Source organism: Puma concolor, chromosome E4 (genome assembly GCF_028749965.1).
Source record: "Puma concolor isolate L17-30 chromosome E4, mPumCon1.1.hap2, whole genome shotgun sequence".
Lineage (NCBI taxonomy): Eukaryota > Metazoa > Chordata > Mammalia > Carnivora > Felidae > Puma > Puma concolor.
This window is the reverse complement of record NC_141683.1, coordinates 11,688,822-11,706,040: the sequence shown is the minus strand read 5'-3', so window position 1 is coordinate 11,706,040 and position 17,219 is coordinate 11,688,822. Positions and strand designations below refer to the sequence as shown.

At 43.4% G+C, this 17,219-nt stretch overlaps 1 long non-coding RNA gene across 6 annotated transcripts in view; it reads left to right on the top strand.

The window, feature by feature from the left end:
- Positions 1 to 17,219, top strand: part of LOC147572465 (uncharacterized) — a 68,963-nt gene that overhangs the window by 30,421 nt on the left and 21,323 nt on the right. For 5 of the 6 annotated variants that reach the window (XR_015246385.1, XR_015246386.1, XR_015246382.1 and 2 more), the window contains exons 4-5: positions 15,576 to 15,781; positions 16,477 to 16,567. This is a non-coding gene — a long non-coding RNA (uncharacterized LOC147572465). Of the gene's footprint in view, positions 1 to 15,575; positions 15,782 to 16,476; positions 16,956 to 17,219 lie in introns of those variants that run through there. The other variant, XR_015246381.1, reaches the window with a different exon arrangement.

Below are 17,219 nucleotides of genomic sequence, written 5' to 3'. Positions count from 1 at the left end.
CCACCCCCACTCGTGCTCTGTCTCTCTAAAAAATGAATAAACGTTAACAAATTTTTTGAAAAAAGTAATCAAGGGTCACCTGGGTGGGTCAGTTGGTTAAGCGTCTGACTCTTGATTTTGGCTCAGGTCATGATCTCGCAGTTTGTGAGTCTGAGCCCCACATCTGGCTCCACACTGACGGTGCAGAGCCTGCATGGGATTCTCTCTCTCTCCCTCTCTCTCTGTTCCTCCCACTGTCTCTCTCTCTCTCTCCAAATAAATAAAGAAACTTAAAAAATAGTAAAAAATAATCAAAATGCAGTGGTAGGAGCTTGGGAGTCTTTGAAAGCAACAGGTGATTCTGATACTCATCTGCTACTTGCTTTTTCTGTTCCAAAGATAATCTCAGAAGAAGGTTAAGATTTTTACTAGTATTAAGAAAATGAAAAGCCAATGTTTACAAAATTTGGCTGTTTTTTTTCTTCCTATAAAAGTGCTCTACTTTGTAAAGATGGAATTGACATTAAAGAAAATGGTTTTAAAAATTTCCTATTGAGTCTTCACTATAACATAACTGTTCATCATTTTGGTTTATTTTTTTCCGAAACTTTCCACTTAGTACTTATTTATACAATAATTGTAATATATATGTATTTAATGTTTTATTTATTTTTGAGAGAAAGAGACAGAGTACAAGCTGGGGGTGGGGTGCAGAGAGAGAAGGAGACACAGAATCCGAAGCAGGCTCCAGGCTCCGAGCTGTCAGCACAAGCCTGACACTGGGCTCAAACTCATGAACTGTGAGATCATGATCTGAGCCAAAGTCGGCCGCTTAATGAACTCAGCCACCTATACAATAATTGTAGTTGTAATGCAGATGCAATTTGTACCTTCTTTTTTATGTACGAGTATATTATAAACATTTTCCACAGTTTGAAATAAATGTAACTTTTAATAATTAAAATTAGTCCACTGAGTCGATGTTTCATATCTTATATTTAATAGGATTTGGGGATTGTGCACTCAGAAAAGTACAACAATCATAGTTGTAAAGCTTGATGAATATTCACAAAGTCAACACACCCATATAACAAATGTCCAGATCAAGAAGTAGAACATTACCAGCCCCTTTCCACTTACTATCATCCTTTCATTCTCAAAAGGGGTCACGATCATGAATTTTATTGATTTTTTATTATTTTTAATGTTCTATTTATTTTTGAGAGTGCAAGCGGGGGAGGGGCAGAGGGAGGGGGAAAGAGGATCTGAAGTGGGCTATGTGCTGACAGGAGGGAGCCCGATGTGGGGTTCGAACTCACGAACTGAGGGATCGTGACCTGAGCTGAAGTCGGGCGCTCAACTGACTGAGCCACCCAGGTGCCCCCACGATTATGACTTTTAACACCATGGGTTAATTGTGCTTCTTTTGAAATATATATATATATATTTATATATATATATAAATATATATATATAAATACACACACACACACACACAGTCATCTGGTGTGTACTCTTTCTTCTGGCTTTTTTCATTCAGCATTATGTTTGTGTGATTTACCCACATTGCCACGTGTAGCAGTTCATTTTCACAACTGCATAGTATTCTCTTGTAAGATTTACCCCAGTTTGTCTAAATCTTGATAGGCATTTGGGTTACTTCCAGTTTTGAGTTATTGCAGATAGTGTTGTTATGACCATTTTTGTACATATCTCTTGGTGTACATCTGTAATAAGTTTCTGTTGGGTATGTATCTAGGAGTGGAATTGCTGAGGCATATTGCATATGCTATGCTTAGCTCTCAAAAGAGAGCTGTGGACACTTCTCCAAAAGAAAGGTACAGGGGCGCCTGGGTGGCTCAGTTGGTTAAGCATCTGACTCTTGATTTCTGCTCAGGTCATGATCTCAGGCTCTGTGCGATCGAGCCCTGTTATTGGGCTCTGAGCTGACAACACTGAGCATGCTTGTGGTTCTCTCTTCCTCTCCCTCTCTCTACCCCTCCCCTGCTCACATGCGTGCAGTCTCTCTCTCTCTCTCTCTCTCTCTCTCTGTCAAAATAAATAAACTTAAAAAAAAAGCCAATCCACAAAGGATACAGAACAATTATTAAGTTGCATAGAATTTATAACATAGCCTCAAAATACATAAAACAAAGAAGGGCCAAATTAAATTTTGTTTGTTTATTTTGAGAGAGAGAGAGCGAACAGGAGAGGGACAGAGAGAGAGGGAGAGAGAGAGAATGCCAAGCAGACTCCGAGCTGTCAGTGTGGAGCCTGATAGAGGGCTCAAACTCATAAACCGTGAGATCACAACCTGAGCTGAAATCACCAGGTGGACGCTCAACCGACTGAGCCACTCAGGCGCCCTCCAAAATGACCAAATTAAAGGGAAAAGTAAACAAATCTGCAAATGTGGAATACTCAAAATTCTCAGGATAAACTTTTGAGAATGTCAACTATTTTTTTTCATACATAATACTAAAAAGGATTTTAATGTGCACAATATGTTCTTTTTCTTTTGAGTAATTTCTTCTGAATAAGGAAGAAGTAAGAAGATATAATTTTTTTACTTTGATATGAATATACACGTGAAATTCCCAGAGAGCTCCATCTACATGTGGTGAACGAGCTTCCTTATTCCTTTTTCCTCATTTCTCCCCCCACTGGACCTCAGATGCAGAGAATTGTCTTATTTATATTCCTTAATTCAGAGCACATTGCCATCATCTGTACAAGACCTCTTTCTTGTTTAAATTTATTTTATTTTATTTTTCGCCTTCTTTTTCAATTTCTACTCCCACTCAGTCTCAAAATCCCACCCTTCTTGTCTGTTCTCCCCGAGGATCCTTGGGAACGACAATTCTCGGAATCTCTTGACAGTAAAGTTCTACTTCCTATTTCGCCAATGCAAAATTCTCATAAAGGATTTGGAAGGCGGAATAGATGTAGATGTCATTAATTTTCCTCGGTCTGAGGCATGCAGACATCAGGATTTGGACAGATGAGATTTTACAACATTTTACCGCATCAGCCGCAACAGTGAGTTCCTGCGGGTTTCGACCTGGTTGACAGAAACCTCCTCATTCTCTGAGAGGCAGAAACATCCTTCCCTGACCTTTACTCCTCCATCAATGGAAGCAATTTTTACGTACTTGATTGCCTGTATTAAATCCTTGCTTGAAATACATTGCGTGCTGGTGTTTCCGGGACTGAATCTCGGCTGATAAAATATTTGGTGCCGGTAGTGACTGCATGCATATTTCTATGTGGGAAGCTGGGGTTTGTTATTTGACCTTTGAAAGCGGTGGTGACATAATTGCCAGTGACATGGATATTAATAATTCATGGCATGCAATGACAAAAGCATTATTGAAATTATCACCTGTTGGTGCCTACAAATTTTCTTTTGAAGACGAGACATTGAGTGACCAAGTGCCTGTTGCAGTCAACTCTAAGTACGGAAATAAAGGCTACAGGGACTGTGGGATGTGACAATGTCTTATGACTGTGAAAGAGAGTTTAAATTATCTGATTAAATCACAGTCGAAGAACCAGAAGGCTTGGATGACTGAACCAAAAGAACCCCTTAGATGTGGTGGCTGCTGGGCCAACGTATAAAAAAGTCAGATCCACAATGTTGATCCTGCATCTTATAGAATTACATCGCAGGTTGAATTCACAGCCTTGCTGTGTCACATGTGAAAATTATGACATTGCTTTGCAAAGGGAGACACCATAAAAAGTGAATTGGGAACATGTGGGAAAGGGTGGGCGGGTCTGATTACCTTAAAGCTCACATCTAAATGGCACCCTCTTCCCAGCAGCTCTTGCCTTATCTGAGGAGGCTAGGCTTGCTGGAACTGCCTGGAACAATTCTCTTATAAGTGGATCTTAGTGTTCCTCAAAACCTGCTCCTGCCACTCCTGATTACCTATAGACCTGTAACTCAGGTCAGAGCCCAGCCTGCCCCAGAGGGATAAGTCCAAGTATAAGTACAAGGGGAAGAGATGGCTGATGCTCCTTGATCCCCCCCTCCCCCGCCCCCATTACAAGAGAGATCGAAACAAACATGAAATCTGCTAAAGTTATTGGTTTGGGGGGATTATCAAAAGATTATGGGTTCAGTGTGTCCATTTCAGCAGCTGGGAACGGCTCTTGAGTTTTCTCTGTTGGTTGATTCTGTAATGATTTGTTTGCAAAATTTACTCAATAGTTCTTCCCACTCCTGTATATCCATCCCTTTGTAATGGGACTTCACCATCAAAAGAACTTCACTGTTTGTCCGCTTCTTGAATCTGGACTTGAAATGTAACTTGCTCTGGTTATGGGACATTAGCAAACATCAAAGCAGAGGTTTAAAAAGTGCATGTGTGTTGGGATTTGCATTCTCCTGCTGGTGGGAACCATTTTGCCACCATTTAAACAAGCTTAGGCTAGGCTAGGTTAGTAGCTACTAGCTACTGGTGGGTGAGTGATAACTTGGAGACCTGGAGAAAAGTCTCAACCATCTCAGGCAAATCTTTGGATATATGAATGAGGTTATCCTAAATCATTCATCCTTAAACCCAAAGAACTGCCCAATAATCCCAGGGAATCACAGAAATAGTATTTGCAGCTTTTAAAAAGTTTATTTATTTATTTATTTTGAGAGAGAGAGAGAGAGAGAGAGAGAGAGAGAGAATCCCAAGCCCAGGGTGGAGCCGGAAACAGGGCTCAATCTCACGACCCTAAGATCACGACCTGAGCCGAAACTAAGAGTCAGATGCTTAACCCACTAAGCCACCCAGGAGCCCTAGTGTTTGCAGTTTTAATGTGTGGTTTGTGAAATATTGTTTATGCAGCAGAGCTTAATTGATACAGGTTGAAGCCTGGATTTAACTCTGTCCCAAAGAAAATAAATTGAGATGCCAAAATTCACTTACCTCTTTCTTTACTGGGTCATTGGAAAGACTCCAAAGGACACTTCCTTCAGAAAGGCATAACAAAATATATTGGTGAGGGGAGCACTTGCCTTCTCTGAAAGCTCTGTAGTGACTTTGAAAGTTGGGAATGAAGACAGGAGGTGCTGCCATTGAAATGCACTTCTTCCCAAGCAGCAGAGACCAAAACCCAACATTCAATCACCAGAAACCAAGTGAGCAGATTATCAGTATGGGATGCAGGGTTAAAGTTAGTAATATTGGTTTGACCCTCAGTAATCTTTCATTGATTATGTTTCCCCAAGAACCAATAGGAGGGAAGCTGTACAAATCTTACTTGATATACATAAATGAAAATACTTTAGGTCTTCGTTTTAGTCACCATAGTAGGGAGTTATGGCCCTACCCAATTTCTTTCTTTCTTTTTTGAAGCTTATTTATTTAATGAGAGAGAGAGAGAGAGAGAGAGTGAAAATGCAGGGGAGGGGCAGAGAGCAAGGGAGAGAGAGAATCAAGAATCTCAAGCAGGTTTCTGTGCTGTCAGCACAGAACCCAACAGGGGGCTCGATCCCATGAACCATGACACCATGACCTGAGCTTACATCAAAAGTTGGATGGAACGCTCAGCTGACTGAGCCTCCCAGGTGCCTCCCTTTATCCACTTTCCATTCTTAACCATGTTTGTGGACCTAGAATCCTTAGAGTGAAGTGTGGGGCAGGTCCCCTGACACCAAGTATGGATTATAAATATTTTTCTCAATATTCCAAAGAGACATTACAATCTACTGGTGTCATCATTCCACCAGTTTGAGTGAAGTATTTTATGTGTCTTTAGATATCCCTTATTCTCACCCATCCAAGAAAGACATTTCTTCAGTAATTTTCCTTCACATATATTTACATACATATAAACATGTATATTTAGAACCACACCAGACAGTGTTATAATCTTTACTTCAATCATCAGACATAATTCAGAAAATACAGGATGAGGAGGAAGAGGAGGAGGAAAGCCTATAGTAATTTACCCATATTTTTCTTATTTATTTATTTTAATTTTTTTAAATGTGTATTTATTCTTGAGAAAGAGAGAGAGAGAGAGAGAGAGAGACAGCGCACAAGTGGGGGAGGGGCAGAGAGAAAGGGAGACACAGAATCCGAAGCAGGAGCTCTCAGCTCAGAGCCTGACATGGGGCTCTAACTCATGAACAGTGAGATCATGACCTGAGCTGTTAAGCATTGGATGCGTAACAAACTGAGCCACCCAGCTGCCCCTCTTCTGTTTTAAATATTTATTTATTTATTTATTGAGAGAGGGGAGACAGAGAGAGAGAGAGAGAGAGAGAGAGAGAGTGTGACCACGAGCAGGGAAGGGGCAGAGAGAGAGAGAATCCCAAGCAGACTCTACACTGTCAGCACAGAGTCCAATGCAGGGCTGGATCCCACGACCCTGAGATCATGACCTGAGCCGAAGTCAAGCGTCAGATGCTTAACTGCCTGAGCCACCAAGTCTCCCCGACCCATATTTTTTCTTACATTGTTCTTCCTTCTTGATCTTCCAAAAGTTCCTTATTTTATCATGTTCCTTATGTTTAGAGACTGTCCTTTAGATATTCTTTTAAGATAGGTCTACTGGGGACACCTTTTAGCTTTTCTTTACCTGCGAATGTCTTGATTTCCCCTAATTCCTGAAGGATATTGTCACTAGTTATAAGATTCTATGTTGAGAGTTTTTTTTTTCCAGCTCTTGAAAAATACTGAGCCACTCATTGCTGACTTACATGGTTTCTGTTATGACGTTAACTGTTGTTCAAATTGTTTTTTCCCAACAGGAAAGCTGTGGCTGCTTTCAATATTTTTTTCTTGTCTTAATTTTTATGACAATGAAATGGAAGGTTCTCCACTTTGCTCTCCTCATGTCACCGAACCAAGGGACACAGAAGGGGGGGTTCCTGTGTTGTCTAAAGCTACCAATCCTCCAATATAATAGGGTTACTACTTTAAAACAGAGTCAGAAAGCATATATGTGGATTGGGGGAATTAGGGGTGCCTGCTGGTACTTTCGTGCCAGTGAAAAATGTAATGGAAGACGATAGTAACCCAACACAGACAGGGCCACCAAGGGTTCCAGCCCTTCAGGAATAGAGTGTTGGCTCACTATACTAGATCAAGAGCTACGGCCAGCGGAAGTGGTTATTGAAGGACAAAGAGATCATGGAATAGGTCCTGGAATATGAGTTAAAATACCAACTATAGTCCTGGGATCGGTTTTAGACATGATGACTGTAGCAGCTATTCGTATTTTCTTAGGTGTATGTCTTTGTCTATGTTAAGCAGTATGGAATTTCCACCTTCCCTCTTCCTTTCCCCTTGTATTTTATATAAGGTATGCTGTTGGTGATTAAGTACATGTCTTTAGATTGACTCAACGATAGAAGGATTGCGGTTGAACTAGACAATGGTTGCAATGATGATGGTAGACTTGGAAACCTCTTTGTGGAAAGGGTGAAGGCCTCTTTATTTGTATGAGGGGTAATAGCATCACATGAGGCAGAGAGTGTGATGCTCACACTATTGTTGTTTGGAAGTTAAATACAGAAGGGTGCGAATGGGTCCCGGGCAGCCAGAAGAATGTCTGTTGTTCAGCAACTTTCCTCTGCCCTTCTAAGTGCTCCCTGCATCGCTAAGCTAGAAGCTCACGTGTTCCAGATTCCACGGTCAGAAGGTTCTAGTTTACATTTCACTGGTGAGAGATGCCCTCGTTCGAATTAGGAACACGTTATTTTTCCTTCCTTGTTGTAGCAGATGTGTGGGCTTTGGCAGATCTGAGATCTTGCAGCAACCTCAGGGCTTCTCCCATAAATCACCTGCCTCAGTGCTAACGCAGTTGTAACCCTTGGTGGCACTTCCTCAGTCCTTAAGGGTGACTGTATCAACTTCTTGTTTTTTGAAGTCTGGTAGTGAACTAGGGAACCAGCGGTGGTCGTCCCTGCCCCTCACGCCTCCAGCCCTTCCAACGATTTTGAGTGCGCCTCAGTCCCTGCTTTAAATCCCTTCTTGCCTGGAGGTTTGTATTTTCTTGCCTGTCTTCTCACCAGGGTACTCTTGGTAGAAGACCATTCTAATGTGTCCCTGAATGTGTGTTCTTGCAAACTATGTAGTGTGGTTCTGTGTACGCATGTGATGTATTCTTCTTTTTATCCATACATCGATGGAATTGCATTATAACTTTCATTTTGTTTCTCGCTTGCCGTGTATCTTTTGAGATTTATTCTTGCCTTTTCGCGTATTACTGCACATTATGCCGTAGCATGTATTTCTTGTACATAACTTATTCATTACCCTAGTGATCAAAAACTAGCTTGTCTCCGACTGCTTGCAACTATAAACAATGTCACGGGAGACATTATTGTCCAGGCACACTTATGGACTTCTTTGGGATTTATACGTAGGAGTCCCTTATTGTTTTGTGTTGTTGTCTTTATCACATGCTAAGTATGTGCCCAGTCACCTACATACTCACACACCCACAATGCGTGTTAATTCCGAGTTCTCTATTCTGTCCCATTGATCTATTTGTTCCCGATGCAGAAGTGTCTGCTTTGATTAATAGGAGTTTATGTCTTAATATATCAATGTTATTTTGACCTGTATTTATTACCTTATTACCTTCTATTATATTTATGTTATATATTGTATTTATTAATTTGTAGATATTAATTTCCAATTTTTTTTACTATTTATACCTTCTTTTGTGTGAATTACCTATTCATCTTGTCTTCACATTTTTATTTATTTTTTTAATTTTTATTTTATTTTTTTAATTTTTTTTTTTCAACGTTTATTTATTTTTGGGACAGAGAGAGACAGAGCATGAACGGGGGAGGGGCAGAGAGAGAGGGAGACACAGAATCGGAAACAGGCTCCAGGCTCCGAGCCATCAGCCCAGAGCCCGACGCGGGGCTCGAACTCACGGACCGCGAGATCATGACCTGGCTGAAGTCGGATGCTCAACCGACTGTGCCACCCAGGCGCCCCTTTAATTTTTATTTTAGAGAAAGAGAGAGATAGAGACAGCACGAGTTGGGTAGAGGGGCAGCGGGAGAGAGAGAGAGAGAGAGAGAGAGAGAGAGAATCCCAAGCAGTTTCCTTGCTGAGCACAAAGCCCGACTCGGGGCTTGATCCCTGGAATCATGACCTGGGATCAAGAGTCAGATGCTCAACTGACTAAGCCACCCCAGCGCCCCCACGTTTTTATGTTTATAGCTTCCCTTTTTTTCTTATAATTTTGAATCAGACTTTGTATCTTACAGAAAGTGACCTTTGTCCACAGTATTAATATAGAAATTCTTTTGCTCTTAACATCCAACGGACAGCTGGCTAACTGTTATGAGAGCTAAGAATCATAGAATTCACTGATGAGTGATTGTGTGTGTGCACGTGCACATGCGTGTGTGTGTGTGTGTGTGTGTGTGTGTGTGCATCTGTCAAATATGTGCTGAGGAACAAGGACAGCGGTACAATCACCAAGGGTTAGGGCTGGAGTGTTAGTCTAGTCATTTACAAATGAAGGCTCAGAAAAATTCAATCCTTTGCCAAAGTTCCCACAGCTCATCGTTGGCAGAATTGAACCTGGACCCCAGGGTCCTGACTCCCAGCCAAGGCCCTTTTTTTTGGCACACTTTCTGGCTTCTCCTTCAGGGCGTAGTTGACAACTTGTTGGAGGGTAGGAGGAGGCTGAGGGAGCCTAGGGCAGGGGCTGGGGGGGGGGGGAGTGGTATATGGAGGCCCGCTGGGGGGGCTGGAGGACTCTAAATAGAAACACTGCCTCCTTCACAGATTTCAGCCACAGTACATCATTTTTGGCTTCGCGTTTTTTTTCTTTCTGTGTCTGTTTCATGGCAGCTGGGTCCCCTACAGCTTTGACTGCTAATAACGCAGCCCAGAGTTATGCAGTAAGTAATAGCAGACCGAGAGAGAACCTCCGGGGGAGAGCAGACCAGTCCTAGGGGTACCCCTGACTCCTATCTGCTGGCGGGGGGTGGGGGGCTGCTGCGGGTTGTAGCAGGCACTGTCCAGGTCCTTGAGAAGAAGGACTTTCTGGAGGGATGTAAATTCCACAGAAAGTTCTAGAAAACAGGGAAATCCCGAGAGAAAAATGATTTTGTGGACGTGTTGTTCTGCAAGAGTCAGGCACAGGAGACTGAAGACGGTAGGGGAGATGAGTAGAGAGCCCCATATTTTCATAAGACGCCTGTAGATTAGCACCGGGGTGAGTGGCCGGGAGCGGTGTTGGGGTGGCCTGAGAGACCCTCTCGGGGGTGTCTGAGAGTACCAGGGTGGAAGGTGATGGTGTTAACCGTGATGTCACCACCACCACCATCTCCAGCATTTATTCAGAATTGGTGAATTCCGGGTGCTGCGATAAATGCTTCATGGGGTGATCTCACCGAATGCTTACATGGTTGGACGGGTTGAAGGAATTCCTCAAAGTCACCACATAGAGACGGGACTGGGGCGTAAACGTGCCTTTGATTGACCCCACAGCCCATGCTTCCAACCACTTGCACGAGCAATTAATGGTTTTCCTTTTTTCCCCACTTAATTGACTTCTGCATCCAAGCAGCAAGCCCTATTGGCCCATCCTTCTCTCGACACCACGTTAGCCCATGATGTGGTGACGTCTCCCTCCCTGGACTCCTGTTCCAATGGCTGCTTGTTGTACTGATTTGTGCCCTCAGGTCTGAAAAAACAAACACGTTTTCTCTTCGTGTATGGTTCTGTGTTTCTTCCTCTCCTAGACTATACGATTCTGAAAGTTTACTCATTTCTGTAACCACCGCCCCTCTCCCCTCACACCAAACGTAAACCACAGTGCCTGACCCCCGAGATGCTCCACAGTATTAATTTATTTCCTGAAATAAAAGCCAGGCCATGTCCGGGAGAGAAGAGAGCCAGAGTCCTAAAGCCCTGAGGTCCAAATTTGACTTCGAAGTCAGTCACCTACTATTTTTGAAAACTCGGGCCTCCATTTCTTAATGTACAAGCCAAGCATAATAATAAGACCTGCCTCACGTGACTGTTGGGAAAATCAATGAGGAGGTTGTCTGGACATCCTTTGAAAGAAATCAGAGAAAGACAGATATCGTATGATTTCACTCATATGTGGAGTCTGAGAAACTCAATAGGTGAACATAAGGGAAGGGAAGGAAAAATGAGATAAAAACAGAGAGGGAGGCAAACCATAAGAGACTCTTCAATACAGAGAACAAACTGAGGGTGGCTGGAGGGGAGGGGAGATAGGTGGGGGGATGGGCTAAATAGGCGATGGGCATTAAGGAGGGCACTTGTTGGGGTGAGCACTGGCATCATCGTAGGAGATGAATCACTGGGTTCTACTCCTGAAGCCAAGACTACACTGTACATTAACGAACTTGAATTTCAGTAAATAAAAAAAAAACCCTAAAGAACGACACGCAAATGTTGTAACGGTTAGATATCCCTACTGTGTAGGCTGAAATGATGCCAGTCCTACAACGACTTCATCCTCAGTCTGGTTTAGTTTCTCTCTCACCAGTCCCTCTCACCCTCCACGCGCTTAAGGTGTTTTCTGGATATTCTGCGACAGCATCCCGCCCTCTAACGCTGACACCGTCATACGAATGACACTCAGGAATCATGTTTGCATCTCCACTGTCCCGCAGAGCATCTAGCATGAATAACGAATTAGTCATTAGTAAATGAATAAAAGCAACGAATGAGTACTCGTACAGATGAGCATTTGTACAGAAGAACACCTTTTAGACCCTCCTAATGGTACGACGAGGCCAGCATGGCAGACAGGGGGACTTTCTAGACTAAGTATAAAAGGAAAATGGCTTTTTTGAGGCTGGATGCTCATTCTTCAACCGAAAAACCAGGAACTGGAGTGAGTCACCTCCGGAGTTCTAGTCCTGCACCAGAATTTTACGATTTCATGAAGTGCATTGAGTAGCCAAACAACTTACAATGGAAGAGGCGCCACCCAAACAAGAAAACACCCCTTTTTTGATTTTACCAAAAGCTGGAACTATTTCTCTCTAGTTATTCATGTTTTATGTATTTTTAAAAGATAAAACGGGGACAAAACCAAATAGCGGCATCTGTTGTCCACATTTCTCTTCCTCTGACGTCCTCAGGATATTTTCTTCTCTGTTATTTTTTTTTCAGATCACATACATCTGAGAATTCAAGGCGGAATGTTTCACTTACTGTTAAACAGCTTTCTGGGCTGCCGGTGAATCAAGAGAGGTGGGGGGGGGGAGGCGGGAACAGGGCCCCCAGTCCCAGGTGGGGAGGCAGGGAGTCCCCAGACGGGGATCCCCAAGCTGCCGCCAAGATGGAGACTTGAGTTACTGTCACGGCCACTGTCCGTGCGTTGCCATTTGGTTTTTGCTGTGGATGGAAGCCTCGTTATTGAAACAATTTGAGGAGAAGACTCAGGACAACAAAGCGCTGGGACAGGCAGGGCCACTGGCCCAAAAGAAACTAGGAATGGAGTGTAAGAAAGCCTAACAGATTTGTAACAGAAACTCCTCTTGACGAAGCATCTATCCCACTGCCTCGCTCTGGGCGCTGCTGAGGAAATGCTCTTCCAGGCCCTCGAGCACACACGTCCAGGCTATTATCTGTGGTTTTCTGGGATAAAGACTTAGATCACTTCTTCCACCCCTGCCAGGAAGGGGTTATTACTGAGGGTCTACAAGCCTGAGTGAGAGAGCTGACAGCATCCTGCTCCAGGCTTCTGATGGCCGTGACAGCATGGCAGGCTGGCCCTTGAATGTGTTTTTGTCTGTTATCTCCCCAACCAGCCTCATGCTTTCCACGCTTAAAATCTTTGCATTTGCTGTTCCCTCCTGGGATGCTCTTCAAAATATCTCTGTCTATTAAAATCCTACTCGTTTGTTGCTATGAAACTCAAATATCATCCCTTCTGGAAGCTTTGCTGGAGTCTTTGAAGTTTGCAAGAAACACTCCCTCTTCTGAACTTGCCCAGCAACGACGCTAGCTACCGTCCCCTTGGCCTCACGCATCCACAGCCGGGTGCAACGGGCATTTGTTTGCTAGCTTTTCCAGTCCTCTTTGGTTCTAAGCCTTAGAGGGCAGACACTTCTTGACTGAGGCCGACCCTCTTTCTCCTCCTTTTCTCAGTTGGATAACTGTAGTGATGGCCTCCTAGCTGACTGCTCCGACCTCCGGTCTCCCTGCTCCGTGAATCCATGCTCCACGCTGCCCCAAATCTTCTAAGATGAGATGAGATAAGATAAAGCCTCTCCCTTGTTAAAGCACGTTATGCGTTCCTGTTGCATTTTGACAAAATGCTGCATGTAAATCTCCCCACAATTTGACTTTTTCCAGCGTGTCTGGTCCCAACTCTACCCCTTCCCACAAGGACCCTATCATCTAATGTTGGTGAACCGCTTGCTTTTTCTGGAACGTCCCATGATTGTTCCTGTCTCTTTGATGCCAATCCCACTGCTTGGAATGTTTTTCCCAGACTTGATTACCGGGAGAACTCATACACCGTATTTGAAAATTCAGTTTAAATATTACTTCTTTGTCGGAGCGGGGGGTGGGGGGGGACGTCTTCCTTCTCTTGGCAATGATTCGCTTTGTAAAGTCTCCTTTTACAATACACATTATATAATGGTGATTACATAAGATGAGACACATACGGAACTTCAGGTTGTCTATAAATATGTTAGTTTTATAATTCGCTATTATTATTCTTAGGAATGGTATCAGCAGGCCAAGCCCTGGGAAGGGAGAAAAGTTATCACCAGAATGAAGAAAGCCTACTTGAGAGTGTGGATGAGTCTAGAAAAATACTTTCAGCTTTATTAGGTACATATATCAATATCTAGCAGTAGAGAAAGTCACTCCTTCACAGAATCAAAGTGGTCACTTTCCCTTTGCTCTTTTATTCCCAACTTTAAAAAAGAAATAGTGAGTCCCAGCTGCTGTACTTAAGGGAGTTGTATACTTACGGAGAAGCTCATTTTGGGACTCTTGTCGTGGCTCAACCAATTTTGTCTGCCTGGAACGTGTCCAGTTTCTTGGATATCTGGGGTCACCACATCTTCAAGGCTCGGTTTCTTCCCCACCTCTTTGATAAACTGTCCCCCAAGTTTTCTAGTCCATTGGGCTGTTTTTTCTGACCCACAAAATCATTTTTCCCTCATGATTTCCCTGTTTTCTAGAACTTTCTGTGGAATTTACATCCCTCCAGAAAGTCCTTCTTCTCAAGGACCTGGACAGTGCCTGCTACAATCCGCAGCAGCCCCCCACCCCCAGCCAGCTGGGAGTGGGAAAGAGGGGAAAACGTCATTTTCTAAAGAGGACTATTATGGCAGCCTCTTGTGGGGCAAACCAAACTCATCCACGGTCCTTGTTGGGGAAAGCAGACTTTCCCTTAAATGGGGGCACTCCATGCCGAATGAACGGGAGGGTTCTGCTTGACTGAAACATGAGCGGGCATTGTCTTCTTTAAGGACCAGAGCCTCCAAGCTCTGGTAGTGAGGAACATGTGGTAATCCTGTCCTGGAGCTCCTGAGGTAATGACTGACCTTCCAGTCTGCTTTTGGTGAGGCCTGCTTCCTCATTTCCAGGTAGATTCCTGCCTTCTATTATTAATAGCCTTATGATAACTTCTGTTCCCCATTTTTAAGGGTAGGAAAGCCATGAAATGATTCAGATGTCAAATTCCTACGGAGCAGAAATGTCTCTCCTGCTGCGCCTTGGTGGGACTGGGCCTGTAGAATGTTCCAGTAAGTGCTGGTTGATTCATTGATTGAGTTAATTGGATTGAATTTAACGAGATACAAAACTCTTGGTATCTGCAGCTGCTGCTTCTCCCACTGTCTCCCGCAGAGAATCTAGCCTAGACGTGTGCATATAATAGGTGCTGCACATTTATACGGTGCTTGTGGCCTGAAAGACTGGCTCTAAATATCTGGATTCATTTGTTAGCAGGTGCTGCTACAGATTGGCTGAAAGAACATAAGGAATTTTATGAGCCATATGGTCTTCATTTGTGTCTCTAAAATAATGCTGAAAATGACAATTCCTTGCCAACCTTGACAGGTGACGTTAGAATCAAACTTTTAAAGGCTCCCCTCACCCCTACAAGCGCTATTGGGTTAGCATTGTACAAAGAAGCTTCACGTCAATTCACTTATTTGAGGTTCACACAAACTCTGAGAAGTAGTTATTATAATTACCTCGATTTTAGAGATGAGGAAATTGAGCCGTGAAGAAGTTAAGAAACATCAGCCAAGGTCTCACTCATACAGTAAATGGCAAAGCTGAGATTTGAATCTAGCCTTAATCCCAGGGTCTCTCAACAGACCCACATTCTGCCTACTCACCAGTCATCAGTGTTCTTTTAGCTTCCAGGGGATCTGAAAAGTTGGAAGGAATGAAATCATGGTTCTTGTCACTGGGGAAGAAAGATGACTGTCTGAGCTCCCGTTGTTCTGTTGAATCAAGCACCTGCAGGGCTGAGGAAATACCTGTAGAACAGTATGGTACCTCATCACGTGGGTAGTCTTCATCAGTGTTCATAAATTACTTGAAGGCTGGATGTGGAGGCCCCGATCAAAGGCAAATCATCATAACTTGCGTCTGTTTACCTTATAGCAAATCCATTAGGAATTAGAACTGTTAGAAATGGAGTGGTTGACATCCCCTTCCAAACTTCTCAGAGTCTTCAACGAATAACAAATGGAAAAACAACCAACTAAACAATCCAACTGCTAAACAATCCATCTAGCACTGAGACTCTGAAAGAGCTCTGGGGGCATTGCTGTCTTGGAACATTACAACATGTTTTTCAGGATTACAAGGTAATTCAAAGCAGATCATAGAGGAGCAATGACAAGATCTGCTCCAATTTGGGAGAGGAGGAAACTGTGAGGGAGGCCTCACGTGGTGTATTAGCATCACGAGTCCTTGAAACCAGGTTCCTTGTTGAAGGCGTTGGGGGAAGGGAAGGGAGGGGACCACAAAAGAGCTTCACTTGTCTCCACCCTGCCTGTGTTACTGAAAAGCCAGCAGAGAGTGGGATGCTGTGGGGGCACCCCAAGGGAGGCAGCAGAATTCGTGAGATCTAGAAATGAAATGACCCGTCTGCCTCAGGCTTGGTTTTATTCTTGATAAGCTCCTTCACAGAGACGGGGCGGCGGGGGGGGGGGGGGGGGGTGGTGGTTGATCGTTTCCCCTTTTGTCCAAAGTTGGGTGAACTTTGACTCAGTTAGCAGTGGTTGACAGGCATGAGCAATGCCTTCATGAAGACGTCTGACTTAGCTAAAATTAGTGCCATATAATCATGACTTCATGTTGCCCAATATAATCCATCTTGTGAACAGAGGGGATGATGTTTTTCAAACGGTTTTTAGCAGCATCATCAAAAAGAACTTGTAATCAACTCTCAATCATTCCTCCTGAGAGAGAGAAACAGAGTGGATGATACAGATGACACACAACCCTGGAATCTTTTACATTTGGTTTTGATTAATGTTTGCATTTCATTGGCATGCAGGTGTTCCTAATGTTCCCAGAATTGAGATCAATTTCAGACTCAGCACTGAAGCCACAAAGAAGACTAGAAGTATCTCTACAGGCCTGGAAAGGTGGAGCCCACGGATGGACCAGAGAGGGTGGGATAGAATCCTTCCCAGCGATGGCAAGAACAGTGCTTTACTTGTCATGACCGTACAAAACACTACGCCACAAATGGAGTGCCCTGTACTCTTCTGTTGACACGGAAGGCTAAATGTCCTGTTTTAGACGCCCCTACACCAGATTACGGGGAAATACAGTATAACGAGGAAAGACATTGTCTTCTTGGTGATGTTGAGGAAACCAAACAACTTTTGAGTCAGATAACTTTGGTTTTGAATAGCACCACAGGTACTTTCTAGATACACGGATCTTGAGCCAATTTACATAAAAGCAACAAGGGTATACTACTGTTTACCTCGGTTATTGTGCACAATCAATGAGATTTTGTGGTCAGTACGTCATAAACGTTATTATGCTGTTATTAAGACCTTGACTCAGGTGAGTGATGCTGATAAGGAAGGAGGCTGTGCACCTGTAGAGACAAGAGGTATATGAGAGATCTCTGTACCTTTCTCTCGATTTTGCTGTGGGCCTGAAATTGCTCTACAAAATTAAACTCCTAGAAAAAACAGAAGGAGTACTTGAACCTAGCTTGATTCATTTTCTGAAGAGGAAGTTGGAGGTGAGTTGGAAGTATGTAAACTAGTCCATAAATAATTG